The 27,736-nt window shown below is 41.4% G+C and overlaps 1 long non-coding RNA gene across 1 annotated transcript; it reads left to right on the top strand.

The window, feature by feature from the left end:
• The first annotated feature begins 3,180 nt into the window (after positions 1-3,180).
• Positions 3,181-27,038, top strand: LOC138104754 (uncharacterized). The gene is made up of 7 exons (XR_011148264.1): positions 3,181-3,451; positions 15,393-15,458; positions 16,288-16,469; positions 20,725-20,788; positions 23,412-23,511; positions 24,878-25,123; positions 25,867-27,038. It is a non-coding gene; the product is annotated as an uncharacterized lncRNA (long non-coding RNA).
• The last annotated feature ends 698 nt before the right edge of the window (positions 27,039-27,736 follow it).

Below are 27,736 nucleotides of genomic sequence, written 5' to 3'. Positions count from 1 at the left end.
GAACAGCCAGGAGTCAGGAAGAGGGAAAAACCAGAGTCCTCACCTCACTTGCAGAGCACTGTGCAAATCTATAGAATGCACAGATACCACTGAAACAGATAAATTATCAGGAGATTTATATATATATATATATATATATATATATATATGTTTCCCTGGACCGAGGCCAGTGAAGGAGTTACTGGCTCATAGAAAAGCAATGGAATTTCCCCATAAACCTCTCATTTCTCACAGCAGTGTTCTAGGATGGGAAGCAAGCACTCCTAAGGAGGCTGAGAACTGCCTGCCATGAGCTCTGTTAGCACAGCTCTGAGGCTGGCAGGAGAGCCTGTCTCATCCTTCAAGCCATCCTTAAAAGTAACACAGTTGGCTTACAAGACAAAGCAAATTTACAGCAATGCAAAGGAATAGTTTGACTAAATGCTGACAGAAGAAAATAAAGACTGTTACACAACTAGCCAGAAACAAGGGGCACCATACTCAAAAGGGAAAAGCCAGGACCCTCTTCAGCCTATGTTTGACCAAAGTAGACACAGCTTCCAACATGACAATCCTTAGGCCAGCCTGGCTAAACAGACTAAGTGAGTCTGTCTGCTTGTGCAATTTGGGTGACTAATGGTGACTGTTAGCTGACAGGTGGTACCTTATAAATCTAGCCTGTGCCAAAGTCTCTGAGGAACTGTTCAGTACATACTGTAAGTAAATATGTAAGTTCTGTGGAGTAAGTAATTTCCAACTCCGAACAAATTGTCCTACAATGCCAAAAGCAGTTCAGTATGATGATAATTTTCCAGAGGAGGAAAACTTTGGCTGAAATCATCTTTTAGACAAAGTTTAAATCAGGATGTTATGCATTACATTTTTTGTAGATATGGAGCTGGGGTGATTTTTAACATGTTTGCTAATGTGGCTAAAGTGTAGTGAACAGCAAAAAGGAAAAAAAGGGAGCCATGTAAAACATAAAAATGCAAACCCACTGGAGAAAAAGCATAGTTGTATAAGGGGAAACACTAGAGAGATGGAATTGGAGGTTTCTGTTAGACTTGTTCTGATATAGTACTGTTGCTTTAAACAGGCAGTTGCAAAATGGCCCAAAAGACCTTTTGGTTGAGTGTCATGATTTTCTTCTTGATTCAGAAAAGATCAAGGCTGCAGTGTTCCAAGCCAGCTCTAGGCCCTCAGAGGGAGAAACAGCACATCAAACACCTACCTCATCTGTTTTTACCATCAAGCAAAGAATGAAGAGACCACAAAGGACATGGAAAAAACATATCAGAAGGGCATAACTGAGCCTTCAGCTGTTCTTGTGTGTCAACCATAATTCTTGTTAGAAAAAAAAAACATGGCAGATTTGGTTCCTGCGTAGAAACTACCTTGAATGCTTTAAAAGTCTTGCTCTGAGTTTCCGTGAATAGATGATTCCCAAGGCTCTGTAAAAATTTAATCTGATTTTCAGACTGAATATTAAGTGAAGATTGGCAATAGAAATTGGCCCTAAAAATGAGAGAAAATGCTTTTATTGCAAGCAAGGTTTGCAGCATTTCCATGTGGTGGCCTTTGATTGTCATAGTGGGCAGCTACATTTGAGGCACTGCTAAAGGAGGCTTTGGTCCAGGATTACTCCTGGCTTACTCACTGCACCTAAATAACACCCTGGGCACATGTTAGTATCTTTGAACAAAATTAGATATATTTACAAATAGGTTGGGATCAGCCCAAAGCTTCTGTTCTGAAACTGCACCCAAAGCAATGGGGATTGTGTTAAAAGAATGAATTTAGGTCTGGCACATATAAGAATGGGGAGGGAAATTTTAAGATCTTTGGACACCAGAGAGCTCCCCAGACACTTCCAGATGTGCAGTTTTGAGGGACTTTAATCCTACCAGGAAAGGTTTACTCCCGTGTTTTGCAATATTACATAACATTTGCAAAAAAGGGGAAGGAAAATGCTGTTATTTCAATGGTCATTGTGTGATTTACTATTCAGAGATGAAACGGTTCTTTTGACTTTTTCTCTGTTAACTGACCAGGGCTACAAACCTCATTTTCAATTAGACACTGATGCTACTGTTTATGGACTGGATATTGATATAGGAATTAAAATTACTTAAGAAGATGACAGTTTATTAAGAGTCAAAGGCTAAACTCTCGTGAGTAAAATTACTTTGTGTTCTGCAAGTGGTTAAAACTGTAGAATATGTTCACAGCTACTTGTAGGAAAGAGGCTTCTGATGGGAATGGACCAGCAGTGGCTCTTCAGGTTCCAAACCAGAGGGGCAACTTAGCTCCACCACAGACTGGAATAACTGGTGCTATGGATTTGTAGTAACCCAAACACATGGATTTGGGCTTAACGTTGACTGCTATTGAGGTCTTGTCCGAATAACTTCATTGTGGGATTGATTGCAAATGCCAGTCTGAACAAGCAAGGAGCAAAAACTGATTGTTCGGGGGAATGAACACCTTTGGGGAGAGGTGATTTCTTCCTCCTCTCCTGTATTTTTTCAGAAGTGCAAATCTAGTGGAACAGTTGCTCCAAGGATTCCCAAGAAACTGAATTATTCCCACAGAGAGAATCTCCTACCAGAGTACTGTGCTATTTGCAACAGCCTTCATGGAATATAATCTGTCCCAGTGTGAGTGAAAACTCCTGAGGTTTTTTCACCTGAGTGAAAACTCCATTCACAGTGGAACAGCTTGGAGTTTACCATCAAGTTCTGTATAAAAGACGGGAAGAAAGCAGTAGATTATAAGCTTTATTAGCTGGCTCTAGATCTACTGTAAAAGAAGGATGTAGTGTAATGTCATCATTTAAAAACTGCTGACTATTTGGGCTGTTGTAAAGTGGTATGATTTCCTTTGCATGAGTTACAAATGGATGTAGAAGTTGCTAGGAACTGTTGAGACATAGGAAAAGCATCTCTTGAGCAGGATTTTGCTAAGCAGATCTTTCTGATATTTTTGATAAGGACTAGCATTTATTATTTGCTTGGGAATTTTGTAGTTCCCAAAATTACATAAAGATCACCTGGGAAGGCATTATCAGGGCCCTGATTGCACTAAGTCTCAAAGTCCCTGACCAGCCCCACCTGAGCTCTCTACCCACATTCCTTGAGAGCCCAGGAGCTCTATTTAAGCTCAGGCCCAGCATTTCATTCTCTTTCTGAGCTTTGTTGGAGAGGCTGTGGGTCAGAGCTATGCTGTGCAGCCAGATTTGAACTCACGTTCTGATTTCACAGCTTGACCTGAACCGGCCTCATCATCACAGTCTTGCCTTAAGATCTGAGTTCTTTGTTGGACCTGGCTACCATCTCTGGATTTGTACCTCCAGATATCCTGGAGTACTGTGGGCTGGAGCCTGGCCAGTGAGGCACCTGCCTTGATGGGCCCAGCATTCCCCTTGGCTCACCTTCCTCTAGGGAACAGCCCTGTCCAGGTTGCTTCCTCACAGGTACAAAGTGGAGCACGCTGTAGCAAAGAGGATTACCTAGATTTGAAACTTTGGGGTGGGTAATTCCCAGGTCAGGGAAGAAGTTTTGAATCAAAATGTTTATGTAGATTGTGAGACTATAGAAAATCTATTAAGTACCTACCATCTTGGTGCAACAATTTCTGATAAGATAGTGGAGGAATTCAGAGTGGATGCTGGAAGTTCTGCTGGCTTGCTTATCAACAAGAGGTAGAAATTAGCATTTTATTTTCCTTTTGAACATGTGGGAGTTTAGGCTAGTGCTTCTCAGTCTTGCTTGGAGGCTGAAGACTTTGGGAAATCTTCTACATGGAGTTCTTGTGGAGCAACAATTATTTAGGTCATTCTGAAGCCCTTAATTCCAAAGGGAGAAAACCCAAAGTGTCCTATGCTTGCCTATTTAAAGCCAACCTGTGATAAACAGGACTATCTACTAGTGATGTTCCTAGTGTGTGAGCCAGGAGTACTTCCCTGCTCTTGGGTGTGGGTGCTGTGCTGAGACAACACCCAGAGCACACGAGCCCTTCATTTTCATGGAGAGATTCAAAGAAAGCTTGGAGTTTCTCAGCTGGGGAGATCAGGACTGCAGGGGTGTGCCAGAGACTACTCTCTTTCAGTAGCAAGTGTCATTCCTCAGACAAAAGGGATTTGTTAAAAGCATCTTAAGCCATGTTTGATTTCACTGGATCTAAGATAGTTCCTAAGTTTCTGGCAAACTTTGGAGATGATTATGTCCTCCCCACAGAACACATCACAGATGGAACTACTTGGAACTGGAAGTTTGAGTCCCTATCACTGCTTTGTGAAGTCAATGCTCATTTTATCTGTGATAATCACTGAGCAGCTGAATGGTTTGGGGAACTTCCAGTTCAGAAGAATTCCTGAAAATATCTCACTTAGATTTGATTTGGACTGGAATCAAGTCTGAAAAGCCCCCTCAAATTTCCATTGAACTGTGAATCTTGCTTTTGAGCCAAATCTGATTGGAAAACTTAAACCGGCTAAACGTTGGATAGGGCCCTACATAGATCTGATGCAAATGCAAGCAGTGTCATTGAAGATAATTTGGGGTTCAGCCCTGGAAATAAATTGTCATGTCCAACTGAGAGCATTTCCAGGGATAAGATTGTTCCTCTCCCTTTCTCCTCCTCAAATTTGAGAGAATATTTGTCAACTTCAAAATAGCAAAGGCCATTTCAATAGGAAGCCCTCACCATGCACCCCCCACCCCGCTTAGGCCACAATGTGTGGGGTGCCTCAGCCAGAAATTTCTGCTCACACACCTGACACTGCTCAGGAGTCTCTTGTGTCTCTGCAAGCAGCCGGAAAGAAATCTGAACAGTGAGTGGGAAACTCCAAAGACAGGGGCACGGAGCTACAATTTGGAGTAGCATATGAAAACACCCTAATAGATAGGATACAGCTGCTTAAAATTATGTAATTTGTATTGAATCCTCTAGAAAGACTCTTCTACTTTTATTTCCTTTTGAAGGTGGCATATAGGTTTAAACCTGCTATCCTAAGCTGCAGTGATAAATGAGGTTAACAGATACAGCTGTGAATTGCCTTGAATCAGATCCCAGTGCCTCCCTTATAATTCTAGTAAGCCATAGGAAGCTGTAAAGCTTCTTCATGAAACGCTGCAGTAAAAGTGATAGAGATTTCAATCCAAACAAAGTCATTTGTCCAGAATCAAAGATAGAGTCTTCTTTGAGTCCTCTTCTGCTCAGGCCAACAGGGTGGCATCAGAAAAACAGCTGACCAACTGGTTTCTCCTCCAACTGGAACAACCTGCAATGGCCAAAGTTGTGAGTCAGAAGGCAAGAGGTGTTATAACACACATGTTACTTGCTAGGATAGTTAGGACAGTTTAGGAACTAGTTTCTCACTTTCATCCACTGCATGGATCCAGTCTGTCATCTTGTTTTTTGCAAATGGACAGTAGGGAGAAAAAAAAATGTTGGCACAGGGAGATGTGGATCCTTTCACTCTAAAGTTAAGGAATAGGGACAAGCACAAAGAAAAATTCCACAGTAGGAACTTTTTTGTTCATGGTGCCAAGAAAAGGCATGAAAGATTATACTATTAAGGTTGGAAAATAGGAATCTCATGCCACTGATGTTAGAACCTCGGAAATAATGTGTCAAAGATGTTGGAACATTTAGAATACAATCTTTTACTGTTTCAATGTCATCAACATGTTGTTCTCGCTCTTTTCTGAGACAGGAGAATTTATTGAGTCAATTTGTCTTCAGCATGTTAAATGTACTGTGTGTAGGAGGGCAAGCTAACCTTATTTATATAGTATTACAAGGGAGAATGCTAACTCACTTTTGCACTCTTGAAAACTTTATTTCTTCTGACTAAAAAATGCCACACATTCAACACTCAGGTATGTGTGAGAACACTGTTTCTTAGAAGAATGGCTCAACAAAGAAGAAGTATACTGTGGGGTAACCTCACCTGTGGTGTTGAAGCTACACAGAAAAGTTTATTTGGCTCTTGTTACTTTGCTTAAACTGCTCTCACACCAGGTACTCATCCATCTTCCCTACATAAATTATCTGTCAGAATGAGACCCTAAGATACCTTTTCTTGCTCACCTTGAATTATTGGTCCCCTTTCTGCTTCGTGCATTGCTGTAATCTTCTCAGCTCCACTTTTTTTAATTAATTTTTGTTGCTCTTCATGATTTTTAGGAAGAATTTTTTCTCTTTTTCTGCTTTGATATTAATTTTGTTACCCCTTTCTTACAGGTGTTGATAGAGCAAATGAAACTCAACCCTTTGCATTTTTCTTATCTTCAACCCTGGCCTTTTCAAATCTGCTGTGTGACCCCAAGGGTCTCAGTTCTCCAGTCTGCTTCTTCTGACTGAGCTGGTTTTTTGTCACTGTCTGGTGTAGATATGAAAATGCTGCTAGCAAGGATTTTCTTGCTATTTTCTAAGTCCATGAGAGACTTTTCTCTCTCACAGAAGAGGTAGCAGGGAATGTAAACAACCAAACACCTGCAACCTTGAAAAGTCTTGTTTATGGTATAGTAGAAAAATATTTTGACAATGGATGTTTTAGGATTTTAGCCAATCACCCCCAAGGGGTGGCTGGTCCTTTGTCCAATTAGACTATGAAGAAAAAAGTCTATAAAAGAGTTTGTAAAATAATTAAATAAATCAATCTTGCTGCACAATTCCTGCCTGCTGGATCTTCTCTCCTCCTCCTCCCTATGGCTGTGGGACACGGTGATGTACCCTAGGAACCAGGCCAGCGGTAATAGTCTGGTACAACCTGGGCAGTAGAACATCCCTCTCCACAGCTGCACATACTCAAATCCAACTGGAAGCTGAGCTATTTTGTGTTAATTCCACATCTTACTGCAATATTCAAGACACTCCACTTCTCTAAGAGTTGCTTCCAACTGAGGTGCTCTTCATGCAAGTGATCTTCATAGTACTGAACTTCTGGGGCTGTTCTTTTCACATGCCCTCCCACACTTGGTAGCTGCCAAACACCTTTGGTATTTCCCTGTTACTTTTCCTATATACCCATTTCCTGTACACACACACAACTGAGATTGTGACTGTATGTATTCCTGTACCTATGTTCCCTGATATTTTCCTGCAATCAGTTTGAGATCAGTGGCTGTTTATTTGAAATTTCACCCTGAAAATCTAATTTAAATATGTGCTCTTTACATTTTTTACTTTTGCCCTTTTCATTTTCCCCTGCACACATTTCCCTTCTCAAAGCAGATCATTCCTCCAGTCTCATCTTTTTCAACCCTTACTTTTTATGTTTTCTAAGCAGCTTTGTATTTCCTACACTTTTAATGGCTGTTGGTCAAACCTCAATATGTACATTTCAGCAGAGCAGTCATCCCATGTAATTAAAATATTTAACAGCCCTTTTACCCCCTAGCGAAGGTAGGTTTGGTAATATTTCTAGATGATTAATTAATCCTTAAAAGCCTTCCTGTCTCTGAGAAGGATGCCATATGTTTGACTTTCCCCCCCTTCAAGCAGAGGTGACGTAGCTGCTTTTGCTAATCATGTGAAAGGTGGTATCATATGCAGAGAGAGGATAACAAGCAGGCTGAAGCCAAGCTAGTCTAAGGGGTTCACAACTTGAGAGGCATGGTCTGACACCTCACTCCTTTTCCTCCCCACTCTGCCAAATATTTCTTCAAAACATGACTGGCTTCTTCTCTTGCTAAAATAGGGGTCCTTGCCATACTGCGTCTCATGTCATAGATGCTACAATCTGTTCTCCTTTGGCTTTGTAACAGCAACCTTACTTATTCAAGCTAAGCCACTAGAAGCCACAGTCCTTGGATGTCAGTCTCATAGCTCTGTCTCTCTTTCCCTCTCCACTTTAAATTGTTGTATGGGCTTTTCACACTGAGCAGAACGTCATCAGTTGCCTTTCAGCACTCACTGCCTGTCTGGTGACATATCTGTCAGCTTGAACCCAGCAAACACCCTGCTTCTACAAACTGGTGTGGGCCATCCTCCTTCCCTGCTCTCTAAAACCAAACCCATGTGCCTGGAACATGGTGCTTGATGTTGTGCCTTGCAGCCTCACTTATCAGCTGCACTGCAGTAATCTTCTCATTCTTCTCAATCTTGCCATTAATGATATTAAATGTCCAAAAGAAGCAGTCCACTCCTTAAATATCAAAACTAGGCTGGTGTTTTATGGAGATGTACATCTCGTTGTCCACGGTGGCGTCTCAACGAAGAGCAATCTCTCACTGAAAATTTTGTCATAGTTGAGATATTTACATGGTCACTCTTGCTGGCATGGATCCTTGGCATCTAAAAATATCCTAATCTAAATAACTCTCTTTTCCTCAGCAGAGCTAATTGTAAGGTTTCTGGTCACTTAATTCACTAATTCTTGAAAAATTTGGTTAGTCTGGAACCCTTGGTGTCTGGCCAATTTGTTAAAAACTGTTAATGACTGGTGGGGGTACTCTGGGAGAGACAGATTTGCATGTGCACACTGAGAACATGACTGCATGAGTGAAAGCCCTAGAAAGAAGCTTTTAATGTTTGTGGACACGATATCAATTTGTTTTATTGTTACACATCATGTTTATCTCCCCTCACTGTCATTCCTGATAATGTCGCCTCACCTTCTACTACTTTTATTGGGTATAATGCATTCTTATACCAGCACTCCCTCAAGTTTCCATGGGTGTAAGATTGCAGGTGGCAGGAGATTTCCTTCTCCTGTCTTTTGTAGTTCAGATCATCACCTGCCAAAATAGGCCTAAAAAAAAAGTGTATGTATCCTTTGAACATACACAATTATGTATGTAAACTGCTTTCGAGAAGTTCTACAAGTTTGTGGATTTGAGAGATATTGTAACTTATCACAAGGCAATTGAAAAAATAGTTCCGTACCAGTGTGTATAGAGAGAGAAGTTGGATACTTCTTTTCTCAGTTTTATTGCTCTTCTTGAAAGAACAAAGAGCTCTGGTGGCAGAGGTCACCTCTGTATCTGCATTTAGGACAGTGGCAAGCATTCAATACACTCATTGGTGGGCAGGCCAACTCACAAATAGGGGTGCTTTAAAAACATGTCTAAACTCAGAACTTGGACACTGTGAAGGTCCTCCAGGGCTCACAACGTGAATCGATTTGGTAATAATGCTGGGTACTTTATAAAAGAAAGACTAAACAAAAAGAAACAAAACCCCAAACAACCGCCAAAAATCTCACTTGAGACCTGAAATTTGGATATTATTCAAACCACAAAGCAAAATGGGGGGAGCAGTATAACTAGTAGCTGTTGAAATAGGTCTCGAAGTTGGAAGAATCTCTGCTTAGTTTCAGTGATGCAAATCCTTTCAAAGGCAAGAGCTCAGTGTGCTGGAGCAGGTAAGATGTGAGTTTATTCCTCTAAAGTGGATAAAATGACAGTGACATAAAGATATCTTTTTGATATCTGATGGTGTCAGGTCTTTAGCTAAAGTGTAATTGAACTAAGAAAGCATGACTTGTAATGGGACACTGCAAAATGAGGTCTGTGCCCACTGTAAGCTTCACGGTTTTGGATTTTACTGTGAATGTAATGAATTAGAGCTAGGTTTGTCTAAATATGAGCAGTAACAAGCGAGGTACTAAAATTTGGGGTAAAAGAAGAAAACAAGATGGAGTTGCAGTGTCCCTGTAAGCTCTGTGGAACAGGCTCTGATTCTTTCTCAGCACTTGCACCATGCCCAGATTAATAGAAGGACCCTAATTATGGATCTGGAGCAAGAGAATAGAAGATAAATTAATCTTCAAGAGACCCAAATCACAAAGCAATAGCATCTGAGAGGAAAATGTCATTAAACATGCTGCAAACATGCTAAAATTAAATCTACTAAGAGGATGTTTAGTCAGAAGATTTCACAAAGTTGGGTGCTTTGTCTACAAAATTCCTATTATATTCTGCTTGTATATTAGGCAATGATTTCTGGCTTCCTAAATTTGTTATTTGTTTAAATTTTCCTAATTACTTTCCTAAATTTTGTTTCATTACTTCCCACAATGTTAAACCACAGAAAAGAACATCTACAAAGTGAATTGTGCTTATCACTATCCAAAACAAGAGTATTAAAAAAACCCTAAACCTGTTAATTCTGCAACTGCTGAGGCATCTGTGCGGTAGCAAGGTCACCACAAAGGGAGATTCTCAGTTCCACCAGTAAGTGATTGTGGATGCCACACAACTTTCACTGATGTTAACATTAAAACTCATAGAGTTTGGTGACTTGTTTTGAGTCATGCAATCTTATGCCTTGATTTACTTGGACTAAAAAGGAACTGAATGAAGAGTAGGATAGGATAGGATAGGATAGGATAGGATAGGATAGGATAGGATAGGATAGGATAGGATAGGATAGGATAGGATGGAATGGAATGGAATGGAATGGAATGGAATGGAATGGAATGGAATGGAATGGAATGGAATAGAATAGAATAAGCTTTTTTTCCCCCTGAAAAAAGAGTTGCAGGTGGAGGATGAAAAAGGGGAGTAAACAACCTACTGGAAGAGGGAAAAATATATCTAAATAGGAGAGAAATTGAGAGATTTGAGTTGTTACACAAAGGATTTCTAAGCAATGCTCTGATGTGCCCTTAAACTTTGTGTTGTACCTAAAGTCTCTGTGAGGCAAACTGTGAGTTCATGCCTCTGATGCCTGGTTCTCAGGAGGTTTATGGATTCTCTGCTTTCCAGGAAAAACCCTAACTAGAGAGAAGATGATTTTTTGGAATAGACCTATCTTAAAATCCCCTTTCATATTTTTCCTTTTTCTCCAAAACTGTCCTAACCTTTAAACTACCCTAGGCTGCATAATAACCTCAACTTTATTTGAACAACTTTCCTTATGAATCTGGCCACTTCTTTCCAAATCGACATTCTCCAGAAATAAAATGCTTCAGGTTAAACAGAATGTTTCCTTTCACTGGAAAATGAATGTTTTTCCTTTCCTTAAAGCTAAAAGTGTAACTGTGGGTCATACTGAAACCAAATGTGTATTAGATTCAGCTACCAAAATCATTTATTAACACAGCTCTATGGCAGGGTGTTTTTCATGGCAAATCAACAATTGTAGTGTGCCTTAGGACCTTTGGATGAAAGGGATTGTAGAACTGGAAGGGATCATTAGGTATATTTAATTTGCCTTTAGTAGCATGATGGAGGAAATAATCAGTGTATTAAACATACATGAAATATTTTTGGAATGTGTGGTCTGTTGGAACAGAATGAATAGTTCATGTTATTAGCTGGAAAATGAAGTATATATAATCCACTGCGTGTGGTTGTCATCAAAGCCCTACTAGGAATGCAAGACTAAATGTGCTATTTTTACCTTCTTTTTCTTTCCTGCTTTGTTTGTGGCTTTGGCAGAACAAAAAAAGACCTGGATAAATGAGAGAGATTGTTTTGCATTTATCATGATTGCGGTTGAGGTGCTGTCTTCAGCATGAAGGCACAATAAGCCTTTCATTTATTATTTGCATTAGAGTAGGGCATAGACGCCTAGGCTGATAGCAAAACTCCACCTCTAGGCACTCTGCTCGTGGGGAGGACCAGTCTCTGCATCTGAAGAGCTTGTGACAAAGCAGTTGTGGCAAATGATGAGGGGTGAACAGAGCCACAGAGGAGGAACCCTGTGCTCACCCTGCACGTGGAGCATCATGCCAGTGCTTGGTTTCTGCTCTGCTGCCTCCCCTGATCCTTAATAGATGTGGATCCTTATTGGATGAGTGTGATACGTGAGTCACTAGAAAGTGCACTCATACGTGCCTGTGCTATTTTAACTTTGTTGTGACAGAAATTTAAAAATAAATATATTCCTTTCACCTTCCAAATCTGACCTGGCAAGAACATTCATTTTAAAAAGCTGGCAGTAATGCCATACAAGACATTAATCAGCCTTCAATCCATACCCTTTGTAAGAGAAAATGGGATGGTACATGCCTAGTCTTATTTTATTTCAGTATTTTAACAACAGATGCAATGCTGCCTTTGTTATTATCCTTTATTCCTCAGACAGTGTTCCCCCTCCTAATTATTACTTGTCATCTTCAGTAAGATTGAGAAATGGCATTTTTTTGAGCTCAGGTAAATATCAAAGCAATCTCACTTGTAGTGACAGAGCTGCTTTCACTGGGGAGTGAAGTGTAGTGAACTAAAAAAAGAATTTAATATGCTTTCCAAATTAAATAATGTATTAATTTTTGCTGAACAGAGGTCCCAGCCCCCTTGAAAACAGCAAGTCTTGTATAAATACTGGCAAAGTTTGAGGGTGGTTTAGCAATCAGGAGCCGAGAAGCAAAAGGTGGATCAGGGCCATCTCCTTCAGCTCTAAGTTGCCCATCATACCCCATGGGTGGGCTTTGCCCAGGGCACTGGGCTGTGTCCTTTATCTCTTCCTTGATTTTGCCCCTTCCTCACTGGCAGTGGAGCACATTACTGACCTCTCTCCCACTGTGTGAGCCCCAGGTTTGCTCCCTTGCCATCCATCACAACATGCAGCATCTTCCTTGCCCTCACTTGCTGGAATCAGGATTATCCCCGCTCCCTCAAAAATGGCCATGTTTCAGCTTTTGTGATAGCAGAGATATGTTTGAATCTAGAAATTCTAAAGGTTTGAAAATCAAAGGCAAGTTAAAAAACAGGTGATTTCTCTTTAGTATTTCCTTTAGGCAGATACTCTTTTGTTTCAGGTACATGTTTATTTAAAAGGAATAGGAGAAGATAAAAAGCTCATTCAACTCAGTAGTTTTAACCTCTTGGAGAATTCTTCAGGACAGTACTGAAAAATCAGTGCATTGAATGATTTTTTTTTTTTTCTGGCAACATTATTTTTTTTTCTCTCTGAAACATAATTTTTTACTTCAGAAAAATGACAAAAAATCCAAAATCCCAAACAATTTTAGGTAGAATTTAGTGATTACTCTCTGTAGCATGGCTTAAGGTCATTAAAAGCAGCGTCGCTGAGAGCAAGTGTGGGCACAGAAACCTGTATTCCACCACTCTCTACAGAATAAGCATAATTAAGGCATTCTTATCTAGGTAGAGAGAAACAGACTCTCAAAAGTGCTAAGAAATAAAGGAACAGTCCCTGAAACTGAGAAATTTCCAGGCTGTTGCAGATACAGTGGAACTGACAGACCTGGCCAGGAATTTGCAGTTTAAGAACTACTTAAAAAAAAAAAAGAAAAAAAAAATCTAATTTTGTTCATTAAACTCAAATCCATTTTATTTTAATCAATGAGTGAAATCATCTTTTTCACTCCTGGAAAAAAAAAAGCAAGGATCTGCTTCACAGGCTTAATTTTTCAGCTGCTCCATTTCTCCGTATATTACTCCTATTATTTCCAGAAAAGTGAGTAGTACTCATAGATATCCTTTATTTTTTAGACCGAAGTGACAAAATATATTTTTTTTTTTTTTTCCATTAAAACATAAACAATAAGCTGTTTCAATCAGAACTCAGAAACAGCTACTCATCATTATTTTCACAGTAAAAGATTAAGTTCTTCTGCACCACGGAGACGACGCAGGGAGCGCTCACATTCACACGTTCTTCCTAATACCTGGAATCAAGGTCAAAAATAAGAATAATCTGTCTTAAAAAAAAATGTTGTTTAAGATATTTCCCCCTCCAAACTTTTTTCTTTTTTTTTTTTAACAGGCTCTTAAAAATATTTCGTCTGGAGAGGGAAATTGGGAGGGCATTTCCTGTGAGGTGCTGACCTTTCGTTTCCTTTTTTACTCTGCTTTTTACTCGTTTATTTTCCCCCGCTTTTCCGCGGACCCGGCCCCATCCCGCGGCGGCTCCTGAGGCGGCCCGGGCGGGGCGGTGGCGCCCCCTGGTGGCACGCGGCGGGAGCGCGCGCGCCCGCTCGGCCTCACCCGGCCCGGGCCTTTCCCCTCAGGGAAAGGGCTCAGGTGGTGCCAGCGGAGCTTCCATTTGGATCCTGGGATGGGAAATTCTTCACCGAAAGGGTAGTGAAGCGTTGGGACAGGCTGCCCAGGGAAGGGTCTGATTCGCCAGCCCTCACAGCGTTCCAGGAACTTGTAGATGTGGTTCTTAGTGTAGAAAAATTCACACCACCAGAGGTTTATGTCCAAAAGGGAGACAGAGGAGTCCTGTAACTTTACTCGAATAAAGGGAGAGGCCGTGGGGCATTTCCCATGGGGTCCCTCAAATTGTTGGGGGTGCAGCCCCCTTTTTATCCTAATTTCCCAGACACATCACCGTCTTCCTTCCCCCACTGGCTGAGGTACTTGGAAAGTACAGATTTCCCGAATCTCCCAGTCTATGCCCCCCTCTAATATGCACCCCCCCTTTTTTGTTCCTCTAATAACAAAACACTATTCATAATTCTATTAAGTCTTTGTTCTTTTTCTCTAAGTTCAGGAATTTTACTCAGCCTTGGCTGAGCAGCAGTCTGTGTCAATTAGCAACATTTCCTAGAACTGACAGATTCTTCCATTAGTTCCCTATCTGTAAGTTCCTGGCCCTATCTACAAGCAGATTCTCACCGTTTGTTTGTAAAGACACATTCATCTTATTCATTTCATTAGGGACGTGGTTTGGTGGCAGGGCTGTCTGTGCGAGGTTACTGGTTGGACTCGATGACCTGAGAGGTCTTTTCCAGCCTTAATGATTCTATGATCAGTCACCAGAAGATGACCAGAACTGCCGTGTTTCTCACAGCTCTGCTGTCCATCCTCTCCTGGCTTTGGCAGCCCTGCAGGGAGAACCTCACTGAGCTGAACTCCCTGCCTGGTGCTTTCCTGAAGTTTCCTCCACAGGATAGTTGTGCTCATCCTGCTCCAAAGCACCTGATTGCTCAAGTGCCACTTAGCTAAAATCTGGGGGACCATGAAGGTCCCCAAGTAAATCACATCTGTAGGTGAAGTAAGAAACTGATCTGTTTCCTTTCCCTCCCAAAAGATATGAAAGGGGATAAATGAACTGTATGACACACAGACTACAGCCCAAACATGTTTCTCCCTTTTTCTTTCAGGCTAACTGGAAAATCTACCTGCTTCAGACATTTTCCCACAGATGTGTGGTTGGGTGTTTGCTTAAACTATGGGCTCTGTGCTCAGATGAGGTCCAACACATTGTCCTACATGGGATTAGGGCCTTGTGAGAAGAAGTCCTGTAGGAGCTGGTCCTGTTTCCAAAAAAAAGGAAATACTGGGTCCTTTGTCTGTTTCAACTTTTCAGGTAACCATGTCATAGCTGGGACAGTGAAGGGGATGATGACACTGCTCAGATCCTCAGCCCTGGAAACCTTAAACTCTCACTGAAGTATTTCTGCTAAAGACCACACCACACACATTTGTTGTAGTTCATCTCTACACTCTACCAAGTTCTCGATCCTTATGCCCCTTGTTTTTAATATTTAGGTGAAAATGCTAAGCAGAGTGTGACCTGAGACTGAAGAAACACTGTGTCCAAGCAGTGATAAGTAGGTAGGTGGACAAAAACACAGATTGCTCACTCAATCTATCGATTGGTCATTGGATGACATCTTCCAGGTCATTCATTAATCACTGATGTGGCCTGAGGAGCGATGCATTAAAAAGTAAATACTTTATGGAATTTTTTTTTTAAGGTTTTGAGACAGTGTTTGAGGCTCTTGGGGAAAAAAAAAAAGAAACAGGAACGTTTGACTCATTAAAAAGAGTCATATTGTTTTATTTGACAAGAGGATCAGAATTCCTGCTTTTGTAGAACTTTCCCATTCTCTTTCCTTACCCACAGGTGAAAAAAGGCACCACAGAAACAACAGAAATCACCAAAACTGTTTTTCTCCATAATTTACACATTCCCTTGGAAAAGAGAATTGCCTGCTTTGTTTTACTTGAAAGGTGTTCCCTCTATTTGGTTTTTTAATGGAGAATAGATGAGAAGTAAGCAAATGAGAGGATTTCTTTCTCCTTACTTACATTGTCCTTTTTATTCCATGGAAGAAGATGGTTACAGACCATTTCTTCCCACACACTTTTATTTCGAGTTCTCTGCCCTTTTCTTTGAGAAGAAGGGGTTTAGAGATCACAGAACTGAAATAAATGCCTCCAAAAATATTTTTTTTTCTTGCAAATATTTCTTCCTGTGAGAAAGACAGATGCAAGACAGCAAATAACAGAAGTGTTTTCTTTTAAAGGTGGTACTAGGAATTAAAGTAGTGCTTTTCTTAGGGTTACAGATCACTTTCCCTGAAGTGGCTGCTGGTTTTTTTTTTTTTTAAGTTGTTTCACTTTTTCAGTCAAAAATCTGAAAACTGAAATTTTCCCTCAGACTTTCAACAGAGGCAGAAAAAAAATGTGAGAAATTTGGCAGGAACAAAAATCCTGCCAACCAGCTTCCATAGTTATATGAAGTGGAAAACGGAGCCATTGCTGGTGCTGCTGTTTCTTGCTCAACTGACATCTGGTCTGCATGAGAAAATTCACACTACTGGCACATAGAGTGTAAATCAGGTGAGATCCTGTGTCCTTCTTGCCCTTTCTGTAATTAGGAACTCAGTGGGGCTATGATTTCTAGGTAAAGCCTGTGTTTCATGACTCTCCAGGTCAGCCCTAGACATGAGGCCATCCTAGACAGAATAAGTGCCTCCTCGTGAGGATATACCACCTTGACAGGAATGAAAAAGGGAGCAGGGAGAGGGAGAAGCAAACCAGGAATTAATGTTTGCACACCAGTGTAGTCAGAAATACAACAATTACGTACAGATTGAGGCTCTTTGTGCCAAAAAAGCAATCTTATATTTTTAGGAGTTGATAATTTTTCAGCTTGTGGCAACATTTAATGCTAATAAAACAAAATATTGTGATTATTTGAAGATTAAGCTACTTCTGCAGGTGGATTGCTCAGATATCTCCTTAAGTAGTTTTCAAGCTCAGTGATGTCCTGCTCTGTGTTATTTCTCTATGTACTAGGCATGTCCTGGTATGTTTAAAGCCATATGAGAAAAGTGTGACAGAAAATGTCTAAGGGGAATTACTGCTCGGAAAACCTATTCTTAAAGATATTTCATTACCTGTTGGCACAATATATGCTGTGGCTTTCTTCAGTTTTGGTGGCTTCATCAAGATCTCTTGGAGAGCTTGAATGTGATGCAATAATCTCACAGTCTGTGCTGGCTTGGGCCTGGAGAGAAGACTGTCCACTTTGTAGAGGACAAATGACATAAACCCCCACTGAACCTGCATTCTTGTGAACTCATCATGACTCTTGGGAAAGTGCCCCAGAGAAGCTAAAACAGTCAGTGGTGTCTTGTCCTGGGTGTGTTTAGTGAGCTGGTAGGCTGTACACCCAGCCCATGCTCATGCAGTTGTCGTTAATCCTGTATAATTCCAAGTACATGGATCAAGATGTCTCCTGGGTTTCCTTTATAATCTCTAGAGGAAGGTTTCTCCCACCTCCTCACCCCTCCCCTCCCCTCCCCTCCCCCGAAAGTAATTCAATTCTTAAGTAAGGAGCAGTGCATCTCCTGAGGATGGTTTAGCTCACTCAGGTGGCTCAGATGAGATGGAATCAGATCACCATTTCTTCTTTAATAGAAATGCCAGGACAGACTCCATTGCACCTGGATCACACAGCAGTGAGTGTCAGCTGCTGAAGAAATTTGGGAAGTAGAAATATGAGACGAGGAGCAACAAAGATCTGATCAGTCCTTTCAGTGCTGGAGAAGGGCAGGCAGGGCAATGCTGACACACACACGACCTTATTCTGGCAGGCAGTGCTTGCTGAGTCAGCACTGGCTCATATCTCCTCTAGTGCTGGCCAAGGAGTGCCACTGCCTCCCCATCTTCTCCCCTCAGTCCCCTGTGCTGCTCACTCCAGGCCTTCCCTCCCTACAGGAGGCTTGTCCAGAAGCCCGTGGTTTGCTACTGTCTTCTGTAAAATAAGTACTGTTTTTCTCCTTCAGGGGAGGGTCAGAGTTATTTATCTCCACAGTTTTTCTTCAGAAGTGGTATGGAATTGAAGCACACATGGTTGTGCTCCACAGGGGTGAGGGAGACCCAAAGTGGAAGCTCCATTTACAGAGAAATTGAATCCACTGGCAGCACTTTGCTGCTTCCCTACCTGCACTAACTAGAAGACAGATTTGGGGTTAAAACCTTTTTTTTTCTTCTTGAGCTTAGTTTAGGAGTAGTGGGAGTGTGTAGCAGGATGAGGTTCCTTGATTACTCAAAGCACAGCCTTGGCCACTAGACTAGCAACAGATAGAGCCCTTGGGGCCTGAGCAGCACCCACAGTGCCTTCATGGCCATCCCCCCCCGCCCCCCCATCCTTCAACAGCATTCATCTGTTTTGCTCCCATGCATTGTTTGTGCTTTTAAACCCAGCAGATAATTAGAAATACTCTTGCAAATTGGTTTGAACTAAAAAGGCTGGTGCACTCGATTCTGGTTTCAAAAGGAATTCTAGTTAAAGCATCCCAGCTTCCACAGGGAGGCAGCAGAATACCTGTCAATTTCTTTGCAACTTTTAACTTGCTGATGCTTTTTTTTCTTCTTTTAAAGAACTCTTTGACCCAGTATATATATTGTTTGGATTAAGAGGTTTTAAGAATTTGAAGTTCAGATGAAAATTCTTTTTTTCTTGCCAAGATCAAGCCTGCCAAGATCAACATTCCCCTTATTTCCCTCTGAGCTGCCACCAAAATGATTTACAAGTTATATAAGAGCCAATTTTGAAAGAAATATGCTTTTAATTAGAAACTAAAAATCAGGGTGACTAGTTTGAGACAGTATAGTTACAGTTCCATCAGTATTTCCATTATTTTCAGGGATTTATCACCTCAGGAGAAGAAAGCATTCTACTCCACTGAAACTTGGAATTTTAGTCCTCAATACTAAAAATATAAAATAAGTAGAAAATAATACTATCAAGTCCAGCATTTCCAAACCAGGCATTCAAATATCAGGGAGCAGACATTCACCCTACACCCCAAATTATGTTACTGGCTTAAAAAACTTGGAAGTTTTAAAATAATATAAATAGGTTTATTGTTTGTCTTCTGCCTTGTGAGACTTTATGATCTCTATTTTCAAAATCTTTCTTTGCAACCACAGGGGCTAGAAACTTTCTGCTTTTTTCCCTTTTTCTAAATGGAAGTTGAGACTTCTTGCGTGCTCGCATGAGCCTGAAAGCTGAATTTTGGAAAAAAAAATTCAAATATCAAAACTCCATATCTTCACTAAATTCAACTACATGTAACTTTTCTGAACTGCTATTTGTTTAGAGTGCCTTGCTAGGAAAGAGAGTCAGAAATACTTCAAATAAAGCAGAATGGACAAGCCAGGAATATTTAAATTGTGTATTTGCTTCAGTCATAAGTGGCTGAATTTAAATCTACCCTTCAGAGAAAAGACAGATTTTCACTTTGATTGGTTTTTGGGGGATTTGAATGCAAGCAAATTCATCATTTCTAACTGTTAGCTTTATCTACAGAAGGGTATCTCATTGCTAGGAGCAGCATACATTTCTTTCATACTGTCCTGAAATAGATATCAGTCTGCCTCTGAATTTCACAGGAGACATCCCAAATAAGCTTTCTCAGCTCCTTTGCCCCATGTATTTGCAGAAATGCTGCTCTCATGAGGAGTGTATTAATTGATCCAGGATGGCAAATCCTATGTTCCTGGTGAGACTGGGGGTTTTTGACTATTCTCACAGGTTCACTGACTTGGCATCTTTTTTGGCTATCTCCAGGAGACTGGATCTTGCTCTCTGTGGTCATTACTTTGCAGCACCATGCTAGATTTGTTTTGTGCAACCCAGTTTACTTGGGAAAAAGGAAGAGGAATATTTTATATTTTTCTGTCCCTCAAAATTCTGTGGAAAGTAAAAGCCTTAAGAATTCCAGTGCATTTTTACCACATGTAAATATTTTCTTTATATGCTTTATATGCTTTTCAAGCTTACAATTTTCAACCCTACAATTCATGTCCCACCCAAACAATGGGTTCCATTAAAAAAAAATCTGGTGAAACAGGTAACAGGTAGAAAGAGGTAGAGATAACTGCCCTGCAACAAACACAAAAGTCAGGGAAAGCACCAAAGGGTGGCTTACAGTCATAACCAAGGGAGACTGTGAACTTGTAACCTCGAGATGAAAAGCTCCAGAACTGATTACCAGAGCTGTGAACTGTGCAGTCTCGTTGGAACATGGCTATAGGTAGAAGATGAATGATACAATTTGAAGAACTGGTAGTGTAAGGCTCTGGTGAGGCACTGGCTTCCTTCTCCAGCTCTGACATTGCTCTTGCTGCTTTGGAGGTGGTTCATTCCCAGTGTAAGCTCTTACCCTGAGCCTAAGGGCAGGGTTAGATGCCCCAGGGGAAGATGGATGGTGTGGCATTAGGGAAGAGCCAAAGGAGAGCTCCAGCTCCATGGTCAGTGATAAGCAGGAACTGAAGGATTGGACACAGCCTAGCAGTAGCTAGGAAGATGCCCCAGAACTTCATTTCCACAGCAACAGCTGGAAGAAGCCACCAAACTGTCAGTCCTAGTCCATGACCCTGGGAGAGCTTTAGGTCCCAGACCCTGGTGGGGCCTGTCCAGTCCCCAGGGAGAGAGGGTACAATCCTTGGCCTCTGCCTAGAGGCATTGATGGGACTTTGATACTGTGATCTAAGTGGAAGAACAGCTGCTGGGCATGGAGGGTGTGAGTCTTTCTGAGCCTTTGGTTCCTCCTCAGTGTAAGTGATGATCTTTATTTTGCAGGATTGCTGGGACGGCGAATGCATTACTCACTGTTCCGGTGAACTACAGGAATGGCTGTTGTCAGGTAATTTATTACCAGTCTTTCCTTCTTTGCTGCTTTTTTCTCCAGTGTTTGGAATTGGTGTCATTGTGGCAAGTCCCCCTGGTAGTCACAATTATATTTAAAATAATCATGTTACAGTAAAAGGGCAAATGTACATCAAAGCCTGAATTCAGGTAGGGCCACTGAAACATAGCACCATTGTGTTTCAGCAGTAAAGGGGAGCCAAGAACCTGACAATAGGGCATCAATGAAGATTTTTGTGATGTTTTCTGTTAAATAGATTCAAAGGCTCTGATTCAGGCTCAAGAAATTCATCTGCCTTTAAAATTAGCTGATCTATTTTTCACATCATAGCTGCAGTGTTTCTGTTCTCTGCCCTCCCTTTCACTTCATATGTAACCACATTTTGGTGGTAGATGAAGTGATTCCTATATATAGCATGCAAAACACTTTGTGATCCTTCCAGGGAATAAATCCCAGATATATCAGATATTTATTTAGCACAGCATTTTTTAGTAGGATCACAGTCAGGAGCACAGCCTTGGAGCACTTTCTGGCTTCAAGCTCAAAGCTGAACCTACTGAATGTGGCTCGACCAGAATGTTTGAAGAGTAGACATGCTGAGAAGAAAAAACAGTTTTGTCTGCATCTTTGTTGCAGCAATGAGCTCCTCACCCTGGATTAATTGCAGTTTCCAAGGAGGCTGACGGTTCTGCCCATTTCCATAGGAAAGGAAATACCAAAGAGTACACTCAAAGGAGGCCCTTTCCAGGAATTTAGGATTTGCTATACCTATCAGGTCAGATATCCTGTTCCTAGCAGCTGTCAGGACATGATGGTTCAAAGGAAGTTGGATGAGTTTACGTAGCCAAAGCATGACTAACTAAAGATGGAGAGAACTGAGGTAAGCATCTCTCTGCAGTGCAGGACTCAGCTTTCTCCCCGTAGGAGGAGATCTGATTACCCCTGACTTAGTGAGTTGTACAGCTGTAATGTTAGTAGCAATCATATTTAGGCTTCTACAGCTTTGCCAGGTCATTACATTGTCCCTTTCAGTTACCTGTTCAGCCCCTGCTATGTTTTCCTAAGGTTTTATAACCAAAATAGAATACAGCTCAATAGGGAGACACAATGTAAGTTTGTGTGACCAGTTATGTGATTATTCTGCAATGTATTTTCTGCTGGGTCCTGATTTTTGGAACAGATGGGAAGTGGGCAGAGAGCTGAAAGCCTTAGGACCACTCAGCTTCAGCTGCTTTCCTGCCCACCAAATTACAAGGTCAGGCCTTCCTTAACACTTCTGAAAAGTGCCATATGCTAGAGATACCACCAGTCCTTTCAAGTGTTTATTGACTTCAGAGGCCAGACATCTTAAATTACCCTTCGCTAAGTGTGCTACTGAGGCTTCACAGCACCGAGTATTTTATTCCATGGATTCTTTCAATGTGCCTCATCTTTTGAAAGCTTACAGCATTAATTAAATTTGTTATCCAGAGCAAATGGACCTAAGGTTTTCTAGATTATCTGAACATTAAGAATTTGCTTACTTCTCATCTGCCTTCCCCTCCTCCTTGGAAATCATAAGTCATGTGTTGTGCCCTAGTGCTGTTTCCTTTCTTCTAGGAATGGGTTGACTTGAAAGTAGGTTGATAATTTAGTTGCACTTATCTTTAATTATCTCTACAGAAAAAGTACTCTTGAAAATGTTTAGTAGGCAAATAAAACAGAGAAACAATAACTTATTCCATACCTTCCTAAATTTGTATATGTCTTTTGTGAAGTGTTAGGTACAGCGGAGGGAGAATATTTATTTTAAATTTTGTTGTGGAAAGGTAGAAAATTAAAGAATCTCTATTATTCCAAATAATTTCATTTTAAAATGGAACGTTCCTTCTTTAAATCTCTTGAGATACCATACATATCCCCTAGCATAGGAAAATCAATAGATAAAAAGGTTCCAGTTCAGTTTCCCCTGGATGTGATCAAGTACATTCAAATATTGAATGATAAATAGGCTAATTTACACATCTGCCAAACTGGCATTAGCATTTTACTAACTCCCTGCAGTGTCATGAGGTTTAATTAATGGTTGTAAAGCACTCCTCTGAATGAAAGGTATGACTTTTTACATTTGAGATTATGTAGATCCATACGTTTCTGCTGTATTTGTAACAGCTGTCTAGAAGACTAATGGCTTTGCAGATTTACTGCTGTGCTCTGCTGCTTTCTGCTAGCCTGCACTTTTTGCAAGTTTGGTACTGGTGGTAACTTTCAGAGATTAAGATCAATCCTAAATTTGTTTTCAGCTGAAAGACATCTCTTAATTGTTCAAGGCAATTTGCTTGTATTCTAATAACTGTAACTTACACTGTGTCAAATTAATACTGAGTGCACCACATTATTCACAAGAATGGTGGTTTCCAAGTAGCTGTGGAAAAAACATCAACTTACTCAGCCTCAATGAGACAACCCAGTGAAAAAGTGACATCCTGTCTGACTGCAGCATCACTAGGTTGGCTGCAGGAGCAAGGTAACGTGTGCTGGCATCTCTACAAATAGCTTTAAGAAGAAGATGGGTAACGTGACAATTCAAAATATGTGTGCAGTTATTATCTGAAGGCTCTTTCTCCATTTCTGCTTTTAGCTCAATGTGGTCTTGCATGTTACCCCCTTGAGACTGCCCAGAGTGTTCCAGTGAGATCACCAGGCCTAATTAAAGATCACGAAGTGACCATCTTACAGAGGTACAAAGGACTTTTTTTTTTAACTCCTTATCCTCTGTTCTACTCTATTATTCTATTACTCTATTACTCTACTACTAATTTGGTATAATTGCCCTTTTTGGGTGGTGGGAAAGAAAGAGATGAGAGCGAATGCATGGCCTTAACTTGAGCAGCAAAAATCTGCAGCCTGATCAAATACTCACTGATTTTGGCCTTTGCCTTTTGGAGTGGTCCACATCAGTCAGTATTGTTGACTTGGTCCAAAAACAATACCAGTTTTTTCTATTATTGGTTTGAAAACTAAAGAGAGACAAATAGAGGATGTGGTTGCCTTGGTCATCCTGAAAGTGTCCTATCCCCAGCTCCCACGGAGCTGTTGTGACCTGTCTGAAACCAAGAAGACTTCACAAATCTGCAGCTGAGCCCCAAATAATCCATTGCAATGCTCCATGCCTTATGCCAAATGGACTCAGTGGTCTCCTGAGGCTGACACAGCTGTCACATCTTGACAGAATGAGTAACAACCAGGTTTTTTTTAGTATTATCCCATAATTCTATCAGATATATCAGTATTAAATACAGATCGAGGCAGGGTATCCTGGACCTATGCAACTAACAAGTGAATTATTTTACTTACAGAAGGATGTGACTTTTGGCCACATCAAGTAGATTAACCCAAAGTGGCATTATACATTCTTTATTGTTTTATTGATCCTAAATATTGTGGACTGCCAACAACAGCCATTTCTGCTTTAATTATTTTTATTTTTATTGGCAGTGTAAAGATCAGTCCTATAGAAGCACATATATCTAAAGTGTTTCGGTTTTTTCCTTGCCTTTCCTTAGGATAGCAAATTTATATTAAATTGTGTTTAGAACCCAGCAATTCTCTGGCATGTATAGCCAGAAATAATCCTGAATCAATCCAGATGGTGACATGTATTTTGATAATTCCTTTACTCCCTTTCTAAGATAAGCATGGTGTTTGAGATGCATTTTTTTAAACCAGCACCTCTTGTCTGGAGAGCTAGAAAGCAGCCTTGCAAATAATTACCACCTCTGCATCAGTGTTGGAGCAGGAAGCAATGGTATACCAGTGCTAGTGAAGGACTGAAAAGTATAAAATGGTCTTTGGAGCTTTAATTACTGAGCAATTACTCACCCCACAGCAGGTCAGCAACAAGCTGCAATCACCATCATTCTATTACTCTGCTTTTAAATGGCTTCATTTTCCTGTGAGAATCATGACAAAAAACCACTGTTCAAACCTTTTGTGAGCTATGTGTGACAGCAAAAACATTCCAAAAGAGAGAAAAATCTCAATATTGGTGACTTTAATGAATGCATCCTGGAAAGTAGTGAGTGATGACTCTATGGAATGTTTTAGGATAAAAGTTGAAATCACAAATAGTACCTGGGAGTATCTAAGAAGGAAAAAGACAGAACAAGCAAAGTGTCACTGCTCTTGTACATGGAAGAACACATCTAAGGTCTACAATTCCTATAAGTATGGAGAAGCTGCTCCTGTATGATGGGCTTTTGCTCCTGCTAACAAGACATTAGTGATGGAGCTATTTGCCAACCTCCTTCCATTGACAGAAGCATTCCTAGGGACAGAAACCATGAGATCTTGGTAAGCACCCAGTAAACCCTCTATTTTCTTTGCAGGGAAGCAGCTAGAAGCCAGTAGGAGTGGGATATGCCAGTGGGTAACCCTCCTCTATTCTGGGAACTTCCCAGGGGCCCTGCAGGCTCTTGCTAGGGAGGTGTGGTGGGTTGACCCAGGTGCCCACCAAAGCTGCTCTATCACTGCCTTCCTCACTCAAATGGGCAGGGGAAAGAAAATATAACTAAAGGCTTCTGGACTGAGATAAGGACAGGGAGAGATCACTCACTAGTTACTGTCATGGGGTAGAACAGACTCAGAGAAATTAATTGAATTTATTACCAATTAAATCAGAGCAGGATAATGAGAAATAAACCCCTATCTTAAAACCCCTTCTTCCACCCTTCTCTTCTTCTTGGGCTTAATTTTATTCACAAATTCTCTACCTCCTTCCCTGCAGTAGTGCAGGGGAACCAGGAATGGGAATTGTGGTCAGTTCATCTCACATTGTTTCTGCTGCTCCTTGCTCCTCAGGGGAAGGGCTCCTCACAGTTTTTCCCCACTCCAGTGTGGAGTCCCTTCCACAGGAGACAGTGGAGTCCCTCCAACATGAGTCCTTCTCTCAGGCTGCAGTTCTTCACAAACTGCACCAGTGTGGGTCCTTTCCAGGGGGTCTGTCCTTCAGGACCAGCCTGCTCCAGTGTGGGTCCCCCACAGGGTCACAAGTCCTGCCAGCAAGCCTGTTACAGCCTGAGCTCCTCTCTCCACAGATTCTGCCAGGACTCTGCTCCAGCACAGGCTTCCCTCTGAGTCACAGCCTCCTTCAGGCACCCCCCTGCTCTGCCGTGGGCTCCTCCAGGGGCTGCAGGTGGATCTCTGCACCCCTAAGCCCTCCAGAGGCTGCAGGGGCTCAGCTGCCTCTCCATGGGCTGCACCCATGGAGAATGGTCCATGGAATCTCGGGGGAATCTCAGCTCTGGAGCCTGGAGCAGCTCCTTCTCCTCGTGCCCTGCCCGGGATGTTTGCAGAGCTGTTCCTCTCACGTGTTTTTACCCCACTCTTCTCTGCACCCAGTTACAGCTGTGCAAGAACTTTTCTTTTGTTCTTAAGTCCATTATCCCCAAGGTGTCACCACCATCTCTGCTGGGCTCAGCCTTGGCCAGTGGCAGGTCTGTCCTGGAGCCAGCTGGCATTGGCTCTGCTGGACATGGGTGAGCCTTCTGGGAGCTCCTCACAAAAGCCACCCCTGTAGCCCTCCTCCATTACCAAAGCCTGGCCACACAGACCAAAATCATGAAGGGACAAGTGCTGCAGCCATGCAGTGTCCTGTGTCACCTCCCCAGGAAAGAGATGAGATTCAGCCTTGGTGGCCTGGGTCAGACTTGTGCAAATAATCCATTTGTACAACTGAATTGGAGGAGAATGGAAGAGGGGAAATAACTGTAGACATTTTAAAGCAGAGAATGAAAAATTAACTTAATAAACAGAATTGTGCCATAATACTGTAATATATCCAGAGAGTCTCTATGCCTCCTTTGTGTTACCACCCACAAAGTTTGTTTGTAGCTGTGTGGCACAATCTGCAGACCAATTGAAGGATGTGTCATGCCACTGAAATCTGTTGTTTCATGACTTGAAATTACATCTTTTGTTTGACATTAGAGCACATTTGTAGTTCCTGAATTATTTTCTGTTGACATTTCAAGAACTGGATGGTGTTCCTAAGTAAAAGTGAATCCATCCATCCTCTATCAGGACCATTTCACTTTTAGGCAAATAAAATAGTATCATTCCTTGTCATCTTTGTACTTTAACCAACTGTTCTTTAATCTGTATTCAATATATTCCCTTCACCTGAAATGCCAAATAGCCCTGATGCTACACTTTGCAGGTTCAATAATTTCTTTACTAATCTTGATTTGCCTTTCAATTTCACTGATGAACTAAGAGACCAATTTGCAAGCAAATGGCCTGGGAAACAAATGCAAGAGCATTACATCACACAAAAGCAGTCCAGTTCTTCTGTGCAGTCTGTTTTGTACAACCCTATGTGGCTGTATCAGGATGCAGCTCATGGACAAGCTGCAGTGCACCAACAGCTTCTGTTCCTTGAGCAGGTGAGAGGGGAGTGTCCCACTTGGCTTTGTGCTTGTGTTAGATGCTAAGCTCTTGAGGTTTATTGGCTGTGGACCTTTCTTACTGTTTGTGAGATTTTGGCAGGCAGTGACTGTTGAACAAGACATGTGTCACTGCCTTTCAGCGTCCAGTCAGAGGATGCATTCCATCAGCCCCAACATGAGGTTGGGTTATCCCCCCTGGTCTAGGGAGACAAATAAGGTCATAAATAGTGGTTTGATGGTTTAGTACTGGTTTATGGCTCAGCCCTGCAGCCAGCCACTGCACAGGGAGCTGCAGTGTGTGCCCAGAGACATGCACCCACAGGCTTCTGTGCTGATGTGATTTATAATGTAGCTAACAAGCTTCTATTATGGATAGAGGTGTCACAATGTGTCCATAGTGGTCCATCTGAAAAAAAAATAAACAAAACCAGCAAAACTCTCTGTGAATTGCAGGTTTTTGTTGTGGTTTAAACCAGCAGGCAGCTAAACACTGCACAGCTGTTCCCTCTTCCCCCCCCAC

This window comes from Aphelocoma coerulescens, chromosome 1A, assembly GCF_041296385.1.
Source record: "Aphelocoma coerulescens isolate FSJ_1873_10779 chromosome 1A, UR_Acoe_1.0, whole genome shotgun sequence".
NCBI classification, from domain to species: Eukaryota; Metazoa; Chordata; class Aves; order Passeriformes; family Corvidae; genus Aphelocoma; species Aphelocoma coerulescens.
Note: the sequence above shows the minus strand (reverse complement) of the source record. Positions and strands in the feature narration are given on the sequence as shown.